The sequence below is a fragment of the Varroa destructor genome, unplaced genomic scaffold, assembly GCF_002443255.2.
Source record: "Varroa destructor unplaced genomic scaffold, Vdes_3.0 BEIS01000003.1, whole genome shotgun sequence".
Taxonomy (NCBI): Eukaryota; Metazoa; Arthropoda; class Arachnida; order Mesostigmata; family Varroidae; genus Varroa; species Varroa destructor.
Window position 1 is genome coordinate 41915502 of NW_019211456.1, and position 20326 is coordinate 41935827.

A 20326-nucleotide genomic window follows, 5' to 3' on the forward strand; every position below is an offset into this window, starting at 1 on the left:
CCAGGCCGTATCAAGAAGACCGTCCCTTTACCTTATCGCTCTTGGTGTGAGACGTTCGCCATTTGTTTACTTAGGCTTCGGTAGCAGCGCCATCGTCTCCGTCTGTCGGACGACTACGAGGAGCTTCGGATGCTCCTTGTAACAATGATCTCTACCGTGGAGCATGCGCTGAGAAGCGGCCATTGCCAGGGATTGGAAATGGCCGCCCACGCCATGTTCCTAGTCATAGTTAACAGCAGTGGTGGCGAAAAGCCGGGTTTGATTCATATAAACGTAGGCAACTTTTACCACAACGTCAACTCGTTTGCCCTGTTAAGTTCCCAAAGTCTGAACGACCTGTGTCGCTGCCTTCACAAAGCGAACACGCTGACCACAGTCATATATACTTAGAGACATATAATGCATAATTCTATTGTCCATTAAGTTAACTTAGAGACGCAGGTAGTTTGAATCCTTGAAGACAGTAATGACATGCGATTTTATGGCGTGTTATGTATCTCTCGAACACTCTTTCATGCTCAGTAACCGTTCTTAATCTTTCAGGACGTCCCGATGCCACGGCCATTGAAAAATAATACATCCTATAACAATAACTCAAGATCTCATAATACTGATAAACTTGAAGCATTCGAGTTACGTTTGACCATAGAATACAACATTAGTGTACACGCATGAGTGAACAACGATGGAATATTTCTGGCGAAGGAACTTTCACGCCTCCCGCCCCCTAATGAGCCTACCTGTCTTAAACAGACACATCTACATCTCTAACAATATATAAAATTGAAGCAATTAGTACGCACGCTTACTTTTGCAACCATCGTTTCGAGCACGGTTCTCCGGCTGGTAAGATTACTTCGAGATGGTACGCAGCACCTGTGCAAAAAGACGCACCTAAACCAGACGATATAATAATGCAGTTGTCTACCATTCAGACTATTTATCACTCGGTCCAGATTACAAAGCTTTGTGCTGTCAAAAAATGAAATGGGTTTTTTGTCCGGAGATTTGTCTCGTTATGAAGCTCATTCTACTTAAGGTAACCCATTGCAAGAATCGTTGTAATGAAAGAAGACACGCAGAAACATGTTTACGACATCAAAATACATCTATATACCTGCATTGATAAACAGTTAGAGCACAATTATCTGTAAACTTATTGGCATTCCGTAGTTTCAAACCTATCGATTTGGCCAATTTTAATTGTCAGCCATCTGGGTTCTATCTATCAGCCTACTTCTAAAATCTAAATAAATGATTCGAGTTTTAAATCAGTTTACCAGTGTTTTAGAGGATTGAACTCCAGCACTAAGTGGAGTGTGTCTACGCTTAGTTTCGAACCCAGACTACCATGTTTCTACTCTATTATTATGAAACCTACTGCCAGAGTCTAATATTACATTACCTCCATTACCCCATTGCTTACTCAGTGAACAGGGACGCCAGTTAGGTATGTCCGCCAAGCAGGGCAAAGACAAAGACTAAGAGAAGAGTGAAATGGGTCTTTTAGGCGCGCATTTTCGCCGTTATTCATTCGTTTCTTCTAGTTACCGACCAATAGAAGCCTCACGCGTGTTCAGAATCATTGTTATTAGTTCATATGATAAGTGTGTCTTAGCTTACGGGTCCCATTTACGGTGTCGGCGTCCCCTTCAGCGCTCTGTTCTCTGAACTGTTACTCCTTAGGACTATAGCCTATGTTATGTCTATAGCCGTTGTGCTGAATTTGTGTCCGTTGTAAATAGTTTTTGTTATATTATTTCCTCACGATTCCGTAATTTGTCTCCTGTAATAACCTTATCGATGACATTCAACTAGTTTACATATACATTGCTACCCTAGATATGTATAACATAGGGTGTCGGACGCTGCAAGTTTCCTCCAGAAATACTTGTTGATATGTGGTATGGTTCTGTAATAGTATATCTTTCATCAACATTTGAGGATCGCGGCACCAATCAGGCCTCCGCTAGATCTTTCTTAAGGAAACCATGTGATTCTCTAAAGGCTTCCAACAGGCTCCAGATTTAGCGTTTGATGTTATTTATACGGATGCTTACACGCGTATATAAGCGCAACTTTGCTGCACGCAGACGTCACTTACCCATCTAGTTCGTTCTGACAGGCCGGTTATACGTAAGGTATTTCCGCTTGTGCCTGCTTTTGCGGTACGTTTATGGGCCATAGAAGATATCTTCTCCTTATGTCGGCCTAAACAAGGTGCAGTAGCGTATACCTATGTATATGCCACAATAATGCCTTAGACATGGGCCTGTCATCTTAACAGTAGTGCACAAGAAACAGTGGCAAACACCATAGTTCTAATGTAAGCATTCTTGAAAGAGGGTCTGTAACATCAGGAACGACGTTGTACGTTACATTGTTTATGGTCAAGTCACAAGTGCAGTACTTGCTTGGCTCGTTTGACAGACTAAGGGTCACCTTTGCATCACCATCCGCTTCCATTACACTGACTGGAGCTGCGTGACGGCATGAACTTGCGATGATACATAGAAACCTTCTTTCTGTCTATAAAAATCAGGCCTGGTTTAGTATAGAGCCAAGACAATATCTGGGAGGAGCTGACCGACGAACGCGTAAACGAGTGAGGGAAAAAAAACAGTGCCGTATCTGATCGCAATAAACAGGAACAACACAGCGAGTACCCTGGCGATAGAAACTAGAGAAACGCAGACATATAATGCGAAACGAGATACGTAATTGACTTGGGCGTAGATACTATAAACGTGTATTCAGTGTCACAAATAGAGACCTTTCAACTAAATTTTGAGGTAGCTAGAGAAAAAGCGACCCTGAACACAACTAAGTAATGATCGCCTATTTTAGCTAAATGTATATTTGCTGCGGTTGCCAGATCTAGTTCAGGTTAAGTAGATATGTTGGATCTACTCATTGACAGGTCGTAAATATAGTCCGCGACAAACACACCAGCGGAAAATATTAAACAGTAAGTTATAGACGGGATCTGCATATAGCAGCCTGCTAGCACTAATACGCTGCTAAGCTTAAGTACGATGCAATATTGCTACGATAAGAGTTTTCATACTATTTCACGGTAGCAATTTGTGTCAGTTATCAATAGTCTGAAAAGATCTGTCATTGCCTTATCTTTCTATCCAAGATTTGTCTGATCGATAAGAATATGTTAGTGCAGGAATAGATGGCTTGGATGTACCTCTAGGCCCATGAAAACATAGACAATAACGGGCAATCGGGCTGGCTCACGCTTTTGTCATTGACTCAACAGAAGGCCTACGACACCTTTTTCACCGGGCGGTACTGTTAGTGGCGGCATTATTCTGCAGGCCTTACATGGATAGAAAACTCTCGTACCTAACTCCCAAAAGGGGCAAGAGATATAAGCAGCTTTCAGGTTCTTTTCGCTAGCGCCTCATCGATATATCTTAGCACTGTCACCTGAGCATAATCGCTATTATCAATGTCAGGCTGGCGATGCTTCCACAGCAAAGATTTTCTTGCATGTGTCTTCATAAAACGTCGTCGTATTCGCTTTGACAAATCGGCGAAGACAAATCGTTCTGTTTCTACATACTGGTTAGCGATGGGCTGTTGCGATTGTTGTTAATTGGGTGTCTTTTGGACGAACGGACGGCGACGGCGAGCGAATTTAAGTGTATGACAGTTTTCAATGATAATAAGGACAGATGGGATAAGTCAATGGGAATAGGAACAGAAAACCTTCTTGATACGGCGCCGCTGTACACTTGCCGGTGTCTGAAAAGACGAGCATTGATGAAAACAGACGTACTGAAGCAGGATACTGTTCAGCACTACAGGCTCCATTAAGTGCAACCAAGATTTCTTGCCCCGAGGGCTGACCTCGACACAGCTCGGGGTCCCGCAGCGCCCGTAATTATGCATTTAAGTGATAGAAGGATCAACGACAACGTTTCTTAGCGGATAGGAACTATCGAGGGAGAAAAAGTCTCGGGAGCGACATGGAGGGAATTGTGTGCATGTCGCTGATGTCGCCATTGCACTTGAACAGCTCTAGCTACTATTTCGAGACACAACCGGTATATGGCGTCGTGGCTGTGACAATGGTGGTGACTCTACGGTAAATATCGTGCTTTTAAATACCCAAAAGGGGTTGAAAACACCCGTGCGAAAAGCCCTGTTTTTTGGTTTCTTGTAGAACTTGGCTTGTTCAGTGTTACGTTTTCGCCGGTGCATTCGATGTGAACACCATTCACCATCCAAGATACCTCCCACGGGGCAAGAAGGGTTTCGATTCTTGCAATACATATTGGTAATAAGGCACTATCTCATTGAGGATCTTGCTAATCCTAAAGAAACAAACATAAGCCAGGACAATGATCAAGTTCTGTGTGGCCTAGAATGCTGTTCTACTGAATGCTTTTGATTAGGTAGAGTGTCCACATCGCGAGTCTTGGCTGGCACGTAACATTTATACTAAACGGTGTTAACAATTTCTCTTGTTTTATTGATTGTAAAGAAACACAGTGTCATCAACGGACTGAAATAAAATAAACGCCAAACGAAATTATCGTACAAGATGAAGACGAACGCTTTGTAATAACATATTTGGCTACCTAAATTCACTGAAACCGTTTTTTGCTTAGTATTCACAGAGAAGTTCTTTATTCCGCAAACAAAGCTCAACTGTATAAGCATTTTCATATATTGAAAACAGTCTAGAAGCCTGGCTGCCGGCACCGTTCTATACTCCACGAAGTAGGGGTGTTCTTTGCCTGTCTCTGCAACCTGAGATGATTACTCAAGGTTGAATCGTAATTGACAGCGCTCGCAGTCGTGGAAGTTGTCACCCTGGAAAATAACTCAAGATCGCCTTTCGCTCCTTATCCTGCATCCTGCATCCAGATTTTGGCACAGGGAAAAACGGCGAAAAAGACAATCATATCTCGGCAAAAGTTTATAACGAATATTGGCGATAAGAAAGGAACGCCTTGTGTAGGCCACGATTCTGTCGCTAGACAACTTCCGGCACTGCCTACTGAACAGATATCCACTTAAAATATCATTTCACTTGCTGTCACAGGGGAGCGAGTGACATTAACAACCCAAAATTGAATCCTGTGTTATCTGATGTCCATTCGGCTGGCGAAGGTTTTCCATACAACTTCATATAGCATGTCCTACTGAAACAGTACATATTTTACACATAGCTATAGCTCACCGTATGCGCGTAATTCTACCTAATAATATATACACACGATATTACGTTCAGTGAGATCGCTTCATCGGCCCTTTCTAGTAATCTGAAGTGTTAACAAGTGTACAGACAACAGCTGTGCTTTGGGGTCCGATATTGATAGCTGGAAAGGGGGAGCAATTGATGCTAGCAGAAGCTTCTGACAAGTGTTTGCACACATGTACGGTGATAACACCGAGGATTGCTCCGTTGTTATGCAAATGGGCAATCGACCAACCATGTATAACCTTCGTAATAACATATTTCTTTATATATACATAGATATCTCAGCAGTCAGGTCGATGCAAATTTATCCATAGTGTCAATGATTATCGTCATCTCTTCTCGATAATTATTTGATCACAAAAGATAAGCTTTGTACTATACTCACGACGACATTATCTTACTGGTTTAGGCTTTTCCGCTCACAAAAATAGGCGAAGACGTGATGAACATTCAGCTCTTTAATAGAAGTACGACCAGCTTCTATCCTAGGTAAGGGAGCAACAGCTACAGCTTGACTACAAGTGATTTTGTGTGACACGAACTCCCGGATACGATTGCTTCTATAAGTAAATTTCAACTCACATTGTATTTATTTCCTTGTATGCGCTGAGATCATTGGGACACGCCGATGCTCCCTAGTCACAGAGTCAGCTTTATATTACTCGGGGCGTGATCGTTTCGTCTTGACCACGAATTGGCGCAAGAGACCTCTGACAAAAAGTTCGAAAAGCTTTCCGGCGCGGTTTCTGCTATTTTACCGCCCCTTCTGACTGTCTATTGAATATTTCCTACATAACTGTTCTTTCGTTCTAATCGCACAGTATGAGTAAGCTGGATGATACCAACTTAGCCTTTAAAGGCCTAGCTCATCTAGGCCGACTTGTTCCCAGGAAGGTTATAGCGGATATCACTGTCGACGCGCTAGGCCTTTAAAGGCTAAGTTGGTATCATCCAGCTTACTCATACTGTGCGATGGGAACGGAAGAACAGTTATGTAGGAAATATTTAATAGACAGTCAGTTCAATACACACTATTTGCCATTTCGTATGTTATTCCTATCGATAGATATTCCGAACTAAGCTTCTTTAAGCAGACATCTCAAGGAAGAATACTATTCGAAGATGCTTGCAATTGGTTTCCACCGTTTGAGGTTCTTGCACATCTCGCTAAGCATTTTTCTCCTCATTAGAGACAACGTTTCCTAGATAGGACAGAGTGGTACGAAGTAATGGAGACTAACCTTTCAGAATATAATAGTAGCTATAAAAAGCGTCAGTCAATTTAACATCGGCTGCCCGGCACTTTTTATCAAATAACTGAATCGTGGCCCCCGGATAACAAGCAATTCATTAATGTAATGACCATGAATCGGATAGTCTATAAAAAATTGGTATGGCAGAGCACGGTACGCCCGGGTCGACCACTACCGTTCTAGACAAGAGCAATGTGTTTACCAATACCGGTAGCACTATCTGGACAAATTGCTATACGAAATCAATGCTAAAAAAACATCGATTTGTTTGTCTAATTGGCTTCGGCTTGTTAGAGGCCGGTTGAAGGATCGTCACCGTGCGAATCGCACGGCATCGCCTATATCGCTGACTCGGAGCGGATTGTTCGTTCCGGCCATCGTGTTGGCCAGACAAACGAGGCAGCACCTGAAACGGTTAAAGCCATTACCGTCATCATCATCATATGAGATTCACGGCACGTCTCCTACAAATTACTCACTCGGGAGGCGTTCTCCGACGCAAAGAAATGTCCAAAGGGTATTTCTATAAGGAGCCATAAGTAGCCACAGGTTCCGTGTAGACAGTGCATATTCCACGGTGCGATTGGCTGAGTAGGAGATCGGCAGAGAGCCAGCTGCTCCGCATGGTGGCATATAGCGTATACAGTGGTGGATGTACGTACCCGCCGGTGGTTGTTCGCGCTGGCTGGCTGGCTGGCTGGCTGGCTGGTGGCAAATTCGTGGGCCGGCCTACGCTTTCTGATGTTAATGACATTAGCTCTTTTGCTCGTTCGTTCTTAGCAATTGCCAGCTGTAGCGGTTGATTCATGAATTTCCATGTTAATTTTCAGTGTTTGCCACGGGTTCGTTAGTGAATACGAGAACAGCGCAGTGATTCCTGTATAGACGTGTACGTGCAATAAGCACCGCTCCGAATACCTGAATGTGAGTCTGTTTGTACGATCTTTTTACATGTATTCGAATAGTCTACTAGTCACTAAGCAGCTTTTCCTGGCCAGCTTTGGGCACCCTATCCTTGTTCCTTTCTCCTGAGCCTTTCTAACCTCTTCAATAACAAAGATAAACGCCGGCCACATAACATCCACTTGAGCTCGCGCTACAGCCATTACTACCTAGACTATCACTACCAGGTTGTTTCAAGATGGGATGACGACTCGTCATGCAACCACTGCCGAATGAATGAATGAATGAATGACTGATGGTACCAGATTTGGGCCTCTAACCAACCTGGCAGAACGAAATGTATGAACTCGGAACAAAGTACCCTTATGTGGCGTCTCCGCACTTCGCTACTCTACCTATTCTTGGTTATGACAAATTGAGCGAATATTGCAGCATAACAAACGTTTGCCTAGTTGCTTATATATATATATATTGGCAAAATTTAATCGCCGTACGCGACTGTATTCGCAGCTAGCGTCTGCTCTTGAGAGAAACGGAGTAATTAAAACGAATTAAATCTAGGGACGTTTAGCTTCTTTCGATTGTTCTATTTTCGACAAGCTTATCCCTGTCATGTCTAACAGTGTGTTTTTAACGAATGGATACGAGAAAGTTGGTTAAATCGGTGGAACAAAGCATGTAGCAACGTAACGAAGTAATTAAAAAAAAAACAACTATACACAGCCAGAAGCCTTACACTTCGTAGATCGTTTTTGTTTTCGATGCTTATAGAGTTTATTTTTTTATAGCGGCAATAAAGTCTGTACGGATGAAGCGGGGCAAACGGTCTAAAACGTTACTGGGGCAAATAGTAGACAAAAAAAATTGTACTTTTCTGCTTTCTATATGAATGAGGATAGCCATTGAGATCGATGGCCGGGGGTGTTTGACGATCTGGTACGTGGGTGCGATAGGATAGCAGTTAAAAAAGTGTGCATTATGAAAGGCCGATCAGCGCGTCGTTTCGAATTTGCCTACGGCTTAGATGCACGCAGAAACAGTTTGATGTTGTCAGTCTTAATTTTAGAAAAAATACGCGATATATGTAGTACTCACTTGCGTACTCATTAGGCACAGTGTACCCTTCAAGATGCTTTCTAATCATTTCATCGAATACTCTTAAATTACTTAAAACTTCTTATCAAGAAGTAATTAAGTGAAGCAATTTTTGAGACGATCCAACTGAATACATATAGCAGCATAAACGAATATACCACATTCTACACAGAGAAAAGGGGTAAATATTATATATATATGTGATCGGCGCTCTGTCAGATAGTCTCAACATTCAAGACCGATTATGCAGTATTAGAGTGAAACACGACTTGTGGAAGTACTGGTATACATTAGCGACCCACAAGATGTCAGCAAACATTTCCAAACAACTGAAAAATGGTGCGGTAAAGAAAATCTCATAATGAGCAAACGCAGACGTAATATCTGATTTAAGTAAGTAAGTGCGGTATTTACAGGTATTTTCGGGTAATGTATCGTACAGCTGGCGGATTCTATTTCGCCACCCTGAACAACTAAATGGCAGTATTTCAGTGAGCTTGATTGACTCGAGTATTTTCCAGCGACTTTGTGTGTTTTCGTTAAGTGTCAAAATGGGATGAGGAACAAATGCCACCGAGGAGCAAAAAAAAAAAAACTCTAATTAGCAGATTGCATTGTTGAAACAAAGGTAGACAGTGTGCAGCGCTGAATTAATGTGATGTTTCATGTTCCCCAGCATACGGTCGCGTACTCCACTACGGAGGAGGGAAAATCTTTCGGTACTGTGCCCTTAAATAGCTAACGACAACTGAAAAAAAGAAGCATACAATTGAAGTGAGAGGTCCGTATTACTATTTGCAGAGTTTTGAAACGTAAGTTCGTCTCGTATAGTATCTTCCTGAGCAGACTAAGAAAAACGTGAATTCCTTGTATCGTTTCAAAGAAATTAGACTCAGCAACAACAGAAGTTCCCAGAAACACTGCCAATTACTGAATTCAGGTCTGGCGTGGCTTAATTCAATGAATTCAGCTAGTTCAGCGAACCTCAATTTCACAAAAAAACGTTTAGCAAACCGCAAAGGAAGATATCCGTGAAGAGAATCACCTTCGTGTAATAACAGCAATAACTGATACAACGAAAAACCGCATCGGAACAACGCCCCGAAGTGTAGTAGCAGGTGTCGCTGACGCTTGCAACTTAATTAAATTATTTTTCAACCATTAAAAAATGTCCGCCGATTCCTCTGTCGAAATCTGCGGTGCCAGTATAAAATAGAATAATAGAAAAAGCATTTGAAACTATCCCGCTCCGTTAGTACGCAATTGGCCTTAAAACTTGAAGTTACTTGACTCACGTTATTCAGATCGATTTGAATAATACTTGAAGCCCAAGTACTTTTCACACCGTTCAACTTATCTTAGAACTTATTTCTTCAATAATTGATTTCCTGAATGCGATGTAATTCTACGTAATGGATAGCATCGAATGAAGCATCATAACAGATGCTATAATAATAGCTCAGTCCTCGAAGAAGTTTGCTCGACCAAGCAATACAATCTAATATGCTCAATCAGATCCAGACACGCTGCCTAGATTGTCCAACGACAGCAACAAGGCCAGAAGTTCGCCGTTCATCAGACCCCTTGAAATCAGAGTCGGCTCGTTTGCATAATGCTGGTTACTTCTCGATAGTGTGATCAAGTAGGCAAATGGAAGTGGCTGTATGGCGGGTACCTCTTGATCAATTAAAACGAATGAAGGTTATAACGAAAAAAGGTGATACTCGCTATTACATCTATCGATATACTATGGCTCGTCTATAATAAACGCTGCAACTTGCTAGCGTAGATCGTAAACTGTGGAAGCCAGCCGCGTCAGCAGTACAGTTAATATAACACTCAGCTCAGTACCGTACCGCAGTTTCCTCAACAATATTTCCTTCTCCGTACTGTATCTTTGCCCTCGCTTTTTTTCAGGGAGCAGAGGCCAAGAAGCTAAACAAGGAAGCATAAAGAAAACAATTGTTAGCTGAAGCAGACAGCATTAGGGTAGCTTCCCAGCCATAGCCAGCCATAGCTCTTCCCCTAAATCCACGCAATCGTCACCGAACGGTGGTGACAGATCAAACGACAGATGCGGTAACTGAGTTTTGCTTATTACGTCTATTCGAATGGACTGTCCATCCGATGCTGCGGCTGCTGTAATGAGAACGGCCCATGTGATCGGCTGAGTGCGGGTAGTGTGCTCTAACGTAAGTTTCAAAAAGTCGTATAAATAACATGGCAACAATGGGTTGTCGAAAGAGTTGTCAGGCCACAGCCAAATTTAACGACAGTATTAAACCGAATATGCGATATAAATGACGATCTATGGCCTTTTGCCATTTCTCCGGTAACGCCATTCCCACCACTGTGAAACTTTGGTTAGTTTTTAAGCGAGAAATTTTTGCATCCCTCTATCAACCACTCATCTAAACGAACACCACGAGAGTCGTGTGACGCTAACGAAATGACGCACAAAAATGCCCTAGTCGGGTTCTCTCGAATTTCGCCGAGTAGCCAAGGATGTGCGTAGTCTGACATTATTACGGCGAAAGGTGGCAGCGTCTCTGTTTACTAGATCAGGTCGATTTTTTCAATAATTTGTTGTAATCTTGTCCATCTTTCAGAGAAGAGATCCGAATCAATTATTTTGCCAGGCGGCAATGACTCAAAGCGCACAATTCTGTTCCGATCACACAAAAACATAGCGTCGCTTTTTTTTCGCCCACTGTGCGTTTCGTGTGTGACTTCCTGTTCAGCACCCGTGGGCAATCGCTTCATAGATGGCTTGATTTTATTTCGTCACTATTAAGTGTCGCATTTAGAAATACAATCGAGCTGATTCGTGTGGCACCTAAATATCGAGCTTTTTTTTTTTTTTTTTTTTTTTTGCAGGGTAAGTAATTAAAGCTGTGCACTGCGATAATCATTGCCCGTCTAAACCTTGATCTTGCTTTTGTCGTGTCCAAATTGTAAAAATGTAGCAAATTTTTATAGATACTTTGTTACTTAAATACGATTTTTTTCATCTCGATCATTTTCAACGCGCTCTGTCCCAACTTTACACCAGCTCAACAACTGTTTACCCAATTTGCACAACGCGTTCGCGTTTTTTTTTTTTTTTTTTACCATTATCAAATCCTGGCTTTAAACTATACTTACGATGACCTAACGCAACCTGAAATATGGAACTAAGAGCCATCTAGCTGGAAAAACAATTCAATACAATCACCAAAACGCACAGGTATACTGCGCCGTTTAATTAATGGACTATTGTTAGCTTTTGAGTGTCGATATGCTTGGTTGCGTCACAACCTTCTCCCGCTTATAGTCGCTGCTTGTTCGAGCACTCCGAGTTGGGTGAGAACGACCGAAATGAAGGAATCGTGACAAGATCCTTGTGTAGTATAGTCGGCAAATGATCAGGCCATGATAAATCGATGATAATATTAGCGCAAAAACGTCACATATTTTGTATTTAGAATAAACAGCTTCTATGGCCACATTAGTGCTATGACGTTTGCGTTATGAATATATCTTCTGCTCTACAGTCTAGCAAATCCACGTAACAGCACGTGCAAAAAATGTCGATCTTCATACATTCATCGTAGCCACTTATTCAAACTAACTACGACCTTGTTTTTAAGCCTGATTTTATAAACTGTTCTATATCAACGGACGATAAAGCTATAGAGCAGCGTTCTGACATGGCGGGACGATTAATGTCCGAGGAACATAATTGAATGGCTCCTATGATCACTGGGATAGTTGCGACAATCGGATCAAATAGTTTTTTTTTGTCATTTCCACACGTCAATATGTTTTTCGTTCTCCACCTACGTTTCATTCCCATATGCTATATATGCACTTGATTTGCTGCCAAACATGTATTTACTTATTTTCTTTCTATAACAAAGTGTTGCGCCGTTTCAACAACGTTTAGCGTCGTTGAAAAATCGATGTGGGGGACGATTCCCTGGGAAGTCGTTTTCGTTATTCTATAAGAAGGAAAGAAATGGAAAACTGTTATTGTGAAACATCCCCGCTAGACGAATACGTAGGATAGGCTAGATTTCTCCTGTCCTTCCTCTCAAATATCGTAGGATACTGTACCAGAATTCGAGCCACTCTTCCACACCCAAGCGTAGTTTCAACGGCGCGAAAAGACTAAGCCACTAAGCTAATAAGAAAAGCCCTCCTCCGTGTTGCCTCCTTGTTCTAGATAAGTGAATATGAACAATGGAGAATCATCGATCACGAGCAGAGAACTAGCCGAGGGGCTAAATCCGGGCTCTTCAGTCTAATCTGCTAATCTGCTTGCCACTTGCCGCCCGTCCCCTACGTTAGCTTTATTTTCTCAGCTTCGATAGTGAAATTTTCTTATTTGCTGTCACTTCTCCTTAAATCAGCATCGCCAGAACAGACCCCGTTATTCGTAGCCTTTCGTGTTGTCGCCGAATAGGTGACTGGTTTATCCTACGACACGTTCTGCTTCAGCTTTGACTAATGCTGCTGCTGCTGCTGCTCCAACAGCGGTCGGTCCTCATGGCTAAATCCTTAGCTTTTCTGGGTGTCCAACTTCACTTCCCACTATAATGACTGTTATTTAGTGCAACGCCCTCGTTCCCGCTGCTCTGTGCCCTGGAGTCGCTGTGCATCGATTTCTCACGTAAGCCTTCGTTCTGTTTTTGGAAAATTTCTGTGTTTGTAAAGAAAGTGTGCACGAGTCTCTCATATATAGCATAGGTTCGGAGGTCGGCCAGGACACGTCTTCACTTCTATTGAAGCCCCTAGGCATTCGTAGAAATATACAAACTCACGTTTGGGTATTGGATAGAGTGGTAGGGTGCAGGGGGCACAATTGTCGAGAATAATACGAAATGCAGAGACGCAGAGAAACCTGCAAGCTTCTGTTGGTTTATAGGAAAAGATGATAACATCCATCATGTGTTCCTTACACAGTAGCTACTACGATGCCTCTTGTCTGTTAAGCGCTGTTTACACTTTGGAGTACTGGAAAAATTGGTGCGTGAGTCAGTGAGTTGGGCGGCAGCGATAAAAAGTAAAAAAAAAAAAAAGATATGGGAAATGGTTTTAATTTTTTTGCTTCGAGGCTACCTCAAGTTTTTTCGTTCTATTTATTTCTCTTCTGTCCGGCCCTCTTTCTATAGGGAAGATCTTGGAGATTTTGATCCAGCCATGAACAATTTTTATCTCTAAGAATCAGAACTTTAAATTTAGTCACAGAACTAGAACTTACTTCAGATTTGCAGTTACTTTACATGGCGATTTTGATAATATTTTACATCAAGGAAACAACTACGGCTAAGTACGATTTACGTATGCAACGTCATTCTCCAATAGCATTAGCATTAACCAGCCATCTAAAGCAATTCTTAACGGCTTTGGTACTAGAGAGAAACGTTGAGCGAAGCGTTGAGTTTGGTAGCACTAGTAGTGGTAAAGAGAATAAACGACATGAAGGCAAAGGAAGACAAGGAATTACATAACAACAGAGTCCCGCTGTGGAATAATCTGAAGGCGATGGTGCGTTGCCATGCCCGCCCTTCATCATTTACAATACTGCTGTCTGCCGCCGTAATAAATGTTAGTTTCTCGTTCGTGACGTACAAATGCTGTAGAACTTTAAAAAAGGAATTGAAAAGAATCAGGTTTATGATGATCTCGCAACAAAATTCGTGTGGCTGAAGGCATGAAATTTGATGTAAGCACTTTCGTAATATCCATACCTCCATGGTCACATTCTGGTATCCGGATTGTTATAATGTCTTCGCGAGGTTTAATGCTATCTATATAGGGCCGGTTTCAACGCAATGAACGCAGATGTTTATGGCCAACGATACTAAATTAAGAGCAACATTAGCTTGCGAATCAATTACTATTGGATGAAGCGGTGGACAGCGATGGGTCCGTTTCCGTTAAGTGAATTGAACACGTAGAAAAAGATGTCACCCAGTACCCTTTTTTACGAACCGCACACGACACCGGCTAGGCGTCCTTGTTAAAAGGTAATTTTTTGATTGTTGGTTCTCTTTTCCCGTTGTCTTCCTTTATTGCGATACTTTATGCTTCCCAAGCGATCACCACCCGGACGTCATAGGCCTCTATTTTTTCCTGGGTCACTTCGCCTGACCATGATGCGTTTGCTCAAAGGGCGCACCAAAAGTGCTAGAGAAAAGGCGCGACCGACCTTTTCCCACACTGCCCCCATGCATACCCCTTTAGCTGATTTGACTCTTCCATCTAACATTGAAGTTAGTTTGCCCTGCTGAAGCTTCCTATGGGCCTATCGTCCCTAGTGGCGAATTCTGCTGGCAGCGGAAAGCATGTCTGTTCGCCTTTACTTTTTGCATTGTTGGTTGCCCGTGAACAATACCATTGAAACTGAACCAGAAATGAAGAGCAATCCTGTAGGAATCACATGGTCGTATTGTCACGTATGAAATGCATCTGTCAGTCTGTCTGCCTAGCTATCTATGTGAGAAAATCCGCTATTTCAACAGAACAAAACGTTCCTGAAATCCGAAGGAATTCGCGGAGCACATGGCCTATTGTTTCCACGTTTTTCCTAACCATCAGGCTTCGACTTTTTCCTCTTGTACCTGTAGAACGAACAGCCAACGCAAGTGGTCTACCACTGCTTGACTATCTGATCTACTAAATTTCTGCTAGAGGCAATAACATTCTATTGATCTCGACTTTATGCAAGTGCTCAAAAGTCTTAGAGGTGCACATAAGGGTCTGGAGTAGACTCGAAGAACTAGTTTTTTGCCACACACAGAAAGGACATGCCGTTCACCGGTCAGCGCCATCATCTCGAAGGGTAAATTATTTCGTCCCTATTCAGGTTCTTACTTTCTGCATTCTCTATGTTCGTTATTTAACTCTCTCTCTTCACCTCGGCAGATCTTACCAATACCAGTGACCTCATCTTTCTGAGAGTCTTCCTGGCCCTTACACATCTAGCAACAGAATGACTATCGAATGACAAACTTGCAGCTGGAGCAATATGGAATGGCTACATGCATATTTACTTATGGCGGCATAGATGAGTGACTTGGTCAGGCCTATTAAAACAAGACGTTTGCTCCCACATGTTGAAACTGACTGTCTGTCTGTCTGTCTGTCTGTCTGCTTTTCGAACAACGAAGGTAGCAGGTAAAGCTGAACGACACTGGATTTGCAACCCAAGTAAGTATACAGCACTAGAGTTATAATTCCAAACTACCGCAACCCTAAACATATTTGGGGTGGCACGGACAGGCGGGAATGAGAAGGGATCTCATCAGTGAGCAGATTCAGTGAGCATCTTAAAAAAGGTGTCTTCTTTCCTCGTCCCTGAGGGATTCGTGGAGTCGGTCATGGCTCAAACTTACTCCCAATGCAACCCCCTGCGCACAAATCCAGTCAGCAGTAGCAACGTCAATAGCGGTCGCTTTACAGCGGCAGAAGCCAAAATGCATCGTATTCCATACAGAATGCTTTCTTCTTTCAGCATAGTATCGTCTGATAGCGCTGCGCAGAAATACGAAGTAGGAATTGGCTGGCAGTCGCCTTCCGCCGCTGAAAAAAACTGTGCAAACGACTGCCAAAAGGAAATTACTCACAGTAAGTTACAGTATACTATTATATTTCTGAAGATATCAATCCAGCGGTTTCTCGATCATTTCTAACGTCGCTCCGTAACTGCGTTCCTGTCTGCATCGCCGGATGCACTTTTTTGCCCGTAACATATAACATAGCATTTTTGCAAAGTAAACATCTTAATCTGAATAAAATCGCATGTCATGGTATTGTATGGTAGAAGTGATGTTTAATTAAAAAGGTGGCGGCCCGCACAAAAAATCTGATACTTTTCTTGCCCCGTTCCTTACAATAAGCAGGTTTAACTTTCCAGATAGGGTTATGGGGTTAGGGCTAAATGGGTTATACGCTTTCTTGTTTAAATTATATTAATATCAAATTCAAATGAGGTCGTTTTCAATATGTCTTTATAAACATAGAAGAGTACGTAAATCCCTTAATAGCACTAAATTGCAACGTATGTGCCCCTTGTACGATATGGTTTACTGTCGACGTAGGACTCGTCAGTCTTCTTCGGCTGGCGTTAAGTTTTCTCGTGGTCTATTTTTTTGAAGAGAAATAAACCCAGAATGTGCGAGATTAGTCGAGTCATTACTGTAGACCATGATCGTTCATGTTGAGGGCTTAACCACCAGAATCCGCCAGCAAAGCGATTTTTGAGGAAAACCGCAAAAAAACCCGGAGTCTGATCAAATTGATAAACGAGAAACGGATAAAAAAGACAACAGGAAGGAGTGGTCTGTCGTAGCGACCAAAGAGCCGGCAGCGAAGAAGCCAGCTTATTTTCAACGAAGGAGGTACACTGATTACCGGAAAGAGTCGACTCAAGAAGAGAGTGACGCCATAGTATTCCTTTTATCTATGTTCCTCACCGGCCATGCGTGACGTAATGGAATCAGGTGGGAAATCCAACGACCAGCAGAATGTTTAGTCAGCTTTTCGCAGATAACGGCAAGTCCGTCCTGCTTAGCTCTCCGTCAATTCTCAGCAATGCGGCGGCTTCAGCGGCGCATGTCTGTATCATCTTATTTGCTGCTCTTTTAACCTGGTCTGTCGCCTTACTTCTGCGGCTTCCCTAGCATGCATCGTTACTAGCGCCTGCACCTACTTGTCCTTTTCATCACAGCAGCCAGGCCATCGACGCCGGCAGCCTAAACGTAGTTGGTTCTACTCCAGAGCGCTTAATCTCTTGTTTCAAGCCGACGATGCTAAGTATACCACGTCTATTAGTCGTAGCACTCTCCTTACCAACTCGACTCCAACTGGCACAGCAGTCACATGCGTACTGGCTGCCTATGAGCTCTCCGTTGCACACGATAGCCGATCAACGAGCAAATCCTGCCACCCACTGACACACTGGATTAGCTTGACGAGCCGGCTTAGAATGGCGTACGTTACGCTGGTCAACTTGCCGTTTTTTCTGTTTCATTCTCAAGTTTTCGATGGCGGCGCGCGAGGTGTAGCTCAGCTACTCAGTGTAAAAAGACCTAATGAAAAGCAGCAAGTTCCTAACGATCCATATCGACGTCTCATTCTGTTTTCTGCAGACCACAGTTGCCCTCTGTCTATCTCTCCGTCCCTCGGAGACGCGTGGAGTTTCCACCGCTGTCGACGTGACAGATGCATAAACTGTTTTTACTCATCCGTACATTAATCTGCCAATGTACAGAGCATGCGTGGGTGCACAGACACTTTTTTAGCTTAAATAACGCTTTATGATCTGCCACTAGTGTACGTACTATCTACCTTACCAGATGGCTGTTGAGGGAAACCTGTAGGGCGAAGGCGACATTTAGAGAGGTAAAGGACTAAGCAAAGCCCACAAGTAGTAGAGCTTCAAACTAATGCGCGCTGCCGTTATGAAACCGACAAGACAGTTAACCATTTTGGAGCGAATGAATACTAATTAGGGGTGGCAGGGTCTCTGCGGTGGCAGGTCTGGTGTGGGAAGGGTCTCTGCGAACCTCGATGGAGAATCGTAAGTGCAACTGGCGGCTGGTCGATTCGAGATTACAAGGGCAAGGGACAACGTCTTCAGCGCTTCAGTGCCGATGAATGCGCTCTACATCCATACGACACAATCACGGTGAACACAAAGATGAAGTCATTGCCACATGAGCTGTCAACTCCTTATTTACCCTCGGCGTGCTCCATACGTTTACAGGGTTTGTATGTGTCCTGTTTTCAACTCGGAATGAAGATGATTAGCTGTCGGCGGTAGAAGCAGTAAACAGAAGCGAGACATACGCATTCAAACTATCGTTGTTGTTCCCATAGTCTTTAGCATCCATTTCATTCAGCCTTAGTATGCACATAATTGAAAAGTAGATCTATCATGATAATTGGAAGTTTTTTTCAGTTGTAGAAACGTGAAGTCGAAAAGCTAAAAAATAAATACAACAACGTTACATTTTAATGAACGCGTCGTATTTTTTGCTTTCTTTAAGCAGCTACTAAAGACTGTCTATGAATTGCAAGTTTTAGATATTGCTGGAAAATTGTGGCACTATCCATTTCCTACTTATATGTACACTTGTCTGTGATGCTGCAGTTCTATCCTACATAACATCATCTACCTTCGTCATTCATATCTTGCTGCAATCCTGTTGGTGCCTTTTCTAAATAGCAATCATTGCCTGCAGCAACTCTGCTTGATTGCGTGCCTGATTACGTATCTGCTGCCAGATTCACTACACTTCTACGCGCATTAGATACGCATACAAAGACACATACAGAGATTCTCTACTTTATTACCTTACTTTGGCCCGGAGGCTCATGTGAAGGAGGGAACTATACCGAGACTTGCAACATCACCGCCATATAATTTTGTTCTTTCCTAAACAAAAATAAGGAAGAAGAGACAAACTTGCAAGGACAAAACCTACTCGTAAAGACATCGCGCCTGTACCATATTGAATAGGTCCTTCTCAGCGAAAAAATCAGATCACCGAGGGATGGATTTCTCTATAGAGCTCAGGTGGCCATCGTAGTCACCATGGCACAAAACGCCGAGCACGGAGAACAAGGGGATCCAGAGAATGCTAGTATAGTAAGCTGGGGAAGCGGTCATCAGTTTCACGTTAGCTCCCATTGCCCATTTTCTCGCCGTGCCGTAGTCGGAACTCGGTGGTTACCGGCGTCGTCGTAGTCACCGGACCCGGATAGTTCTCGGTTCGAGCTATTCAACATGCCTACTAGTCGAAGCACCGAGTTAGCTATCCAGCCTGTGTAGTATCTGTCGCCCATCGCCCACTGTACTGGCTGCATAGCACACGAAATGGCTGTTCTCCGATAGAAGCAGCAGGCATTGAAGGAGAAGAGACTTCTTGGTCTACAGCCACTCGTACAAGCCCTTTCAGCCCAGTCTACGGTCGGTCACTTTTCAACGGCACTCATACTCTCTTCATAAGCTGTATACTTATAGATTTGGCCACAAATTAGCCAGCAAACTGTGTATAGTCATCATTTCGCATGGGTAACTAAATGAAACGGTTTTCTATCAATACAATCGAACGGACTGCTTGTATGTTCGTGAAATGACCATCATAGTTAAGGGTTTATGCTTGCATAACTGTGTCGTCTATCGTTAAGTTGGAATCCGACACAGTGAGCAGCAGGTGCGAAGCGCTGCTATGTACCAGTTATGCCTATAGAGTTGCGACGTTCCAGCCTTATTAAAAAATATAAAAACAAAAAACCACCTGGTGCGTATAGTGTACAGTTTGTTTGTCCCGAAGCAACTAAAGTAGCGCAACATATTGGCAATAATTTAAGGTTTTTTTTTTTTTTTTTCGATTTACCATCATCCGGATCCGAGCCGGATCATGCACACAGTATAAGGAAAACGTAAATGCCTAACCTATAACAATTAATACAGTACCCTTCACTGGCAGGTGACCACTTTTGCTCCCCTGTAGTTGCCCTGTATAGCTCAGTGTTACGTACTTCGATCACCCGCACTTTCTTTGTTTCGTTCTTTCCATTTTAAAATGGAGACGAACTTTTAGTACTTACACTAGAATGTTCTGAGCCACTCTAATTTCGCCCTCGACTCGGAACAAACTACCCACTATCGAAATAATATCTGCTCGTCATAAATAAGTCCACTTCAATAAAGCAGTTAATCTTAGTGATTCATTTAATGCACTCCATGCTTCCGGTAGTGCGTTATCATCGTTCACCTCAGATACCAGACAGTCCACTGCTACAGCCCTTCAACACTGCGTAAAAACATTCTCTGCTTCTTATCTCTCAGGGAAAGCATTTG

General features: G+C 42.9%; 1 protein-coding gene and 1 long non-coding RNA gene across 2 annotated transcripts in view; one reads left to right on the top strand and one right to left on the bottom strand.

Moving 5' to 3' along the window:
* LOC111248359 (glutamate receptor ionotropic, kainate 2-like) overlaps positions 1-20326 on the bottom strand; it is a 168307-nt gene that overhangs the window by 143650 nt on the left and 4331 nt on the right. The window lies entirely within an intron of this gene.
* On the top strand, positions 7136-16542 carry LOC147756967 (uncharacterized). The gene is made up of 3 exons (XR_015325156.1): positions 7136-7398; positions 15627-15666; positions 15971-16542. It is a non-coding gene; the product is annotated as an uncharacterized LOC147756967 (long non-coding RNA).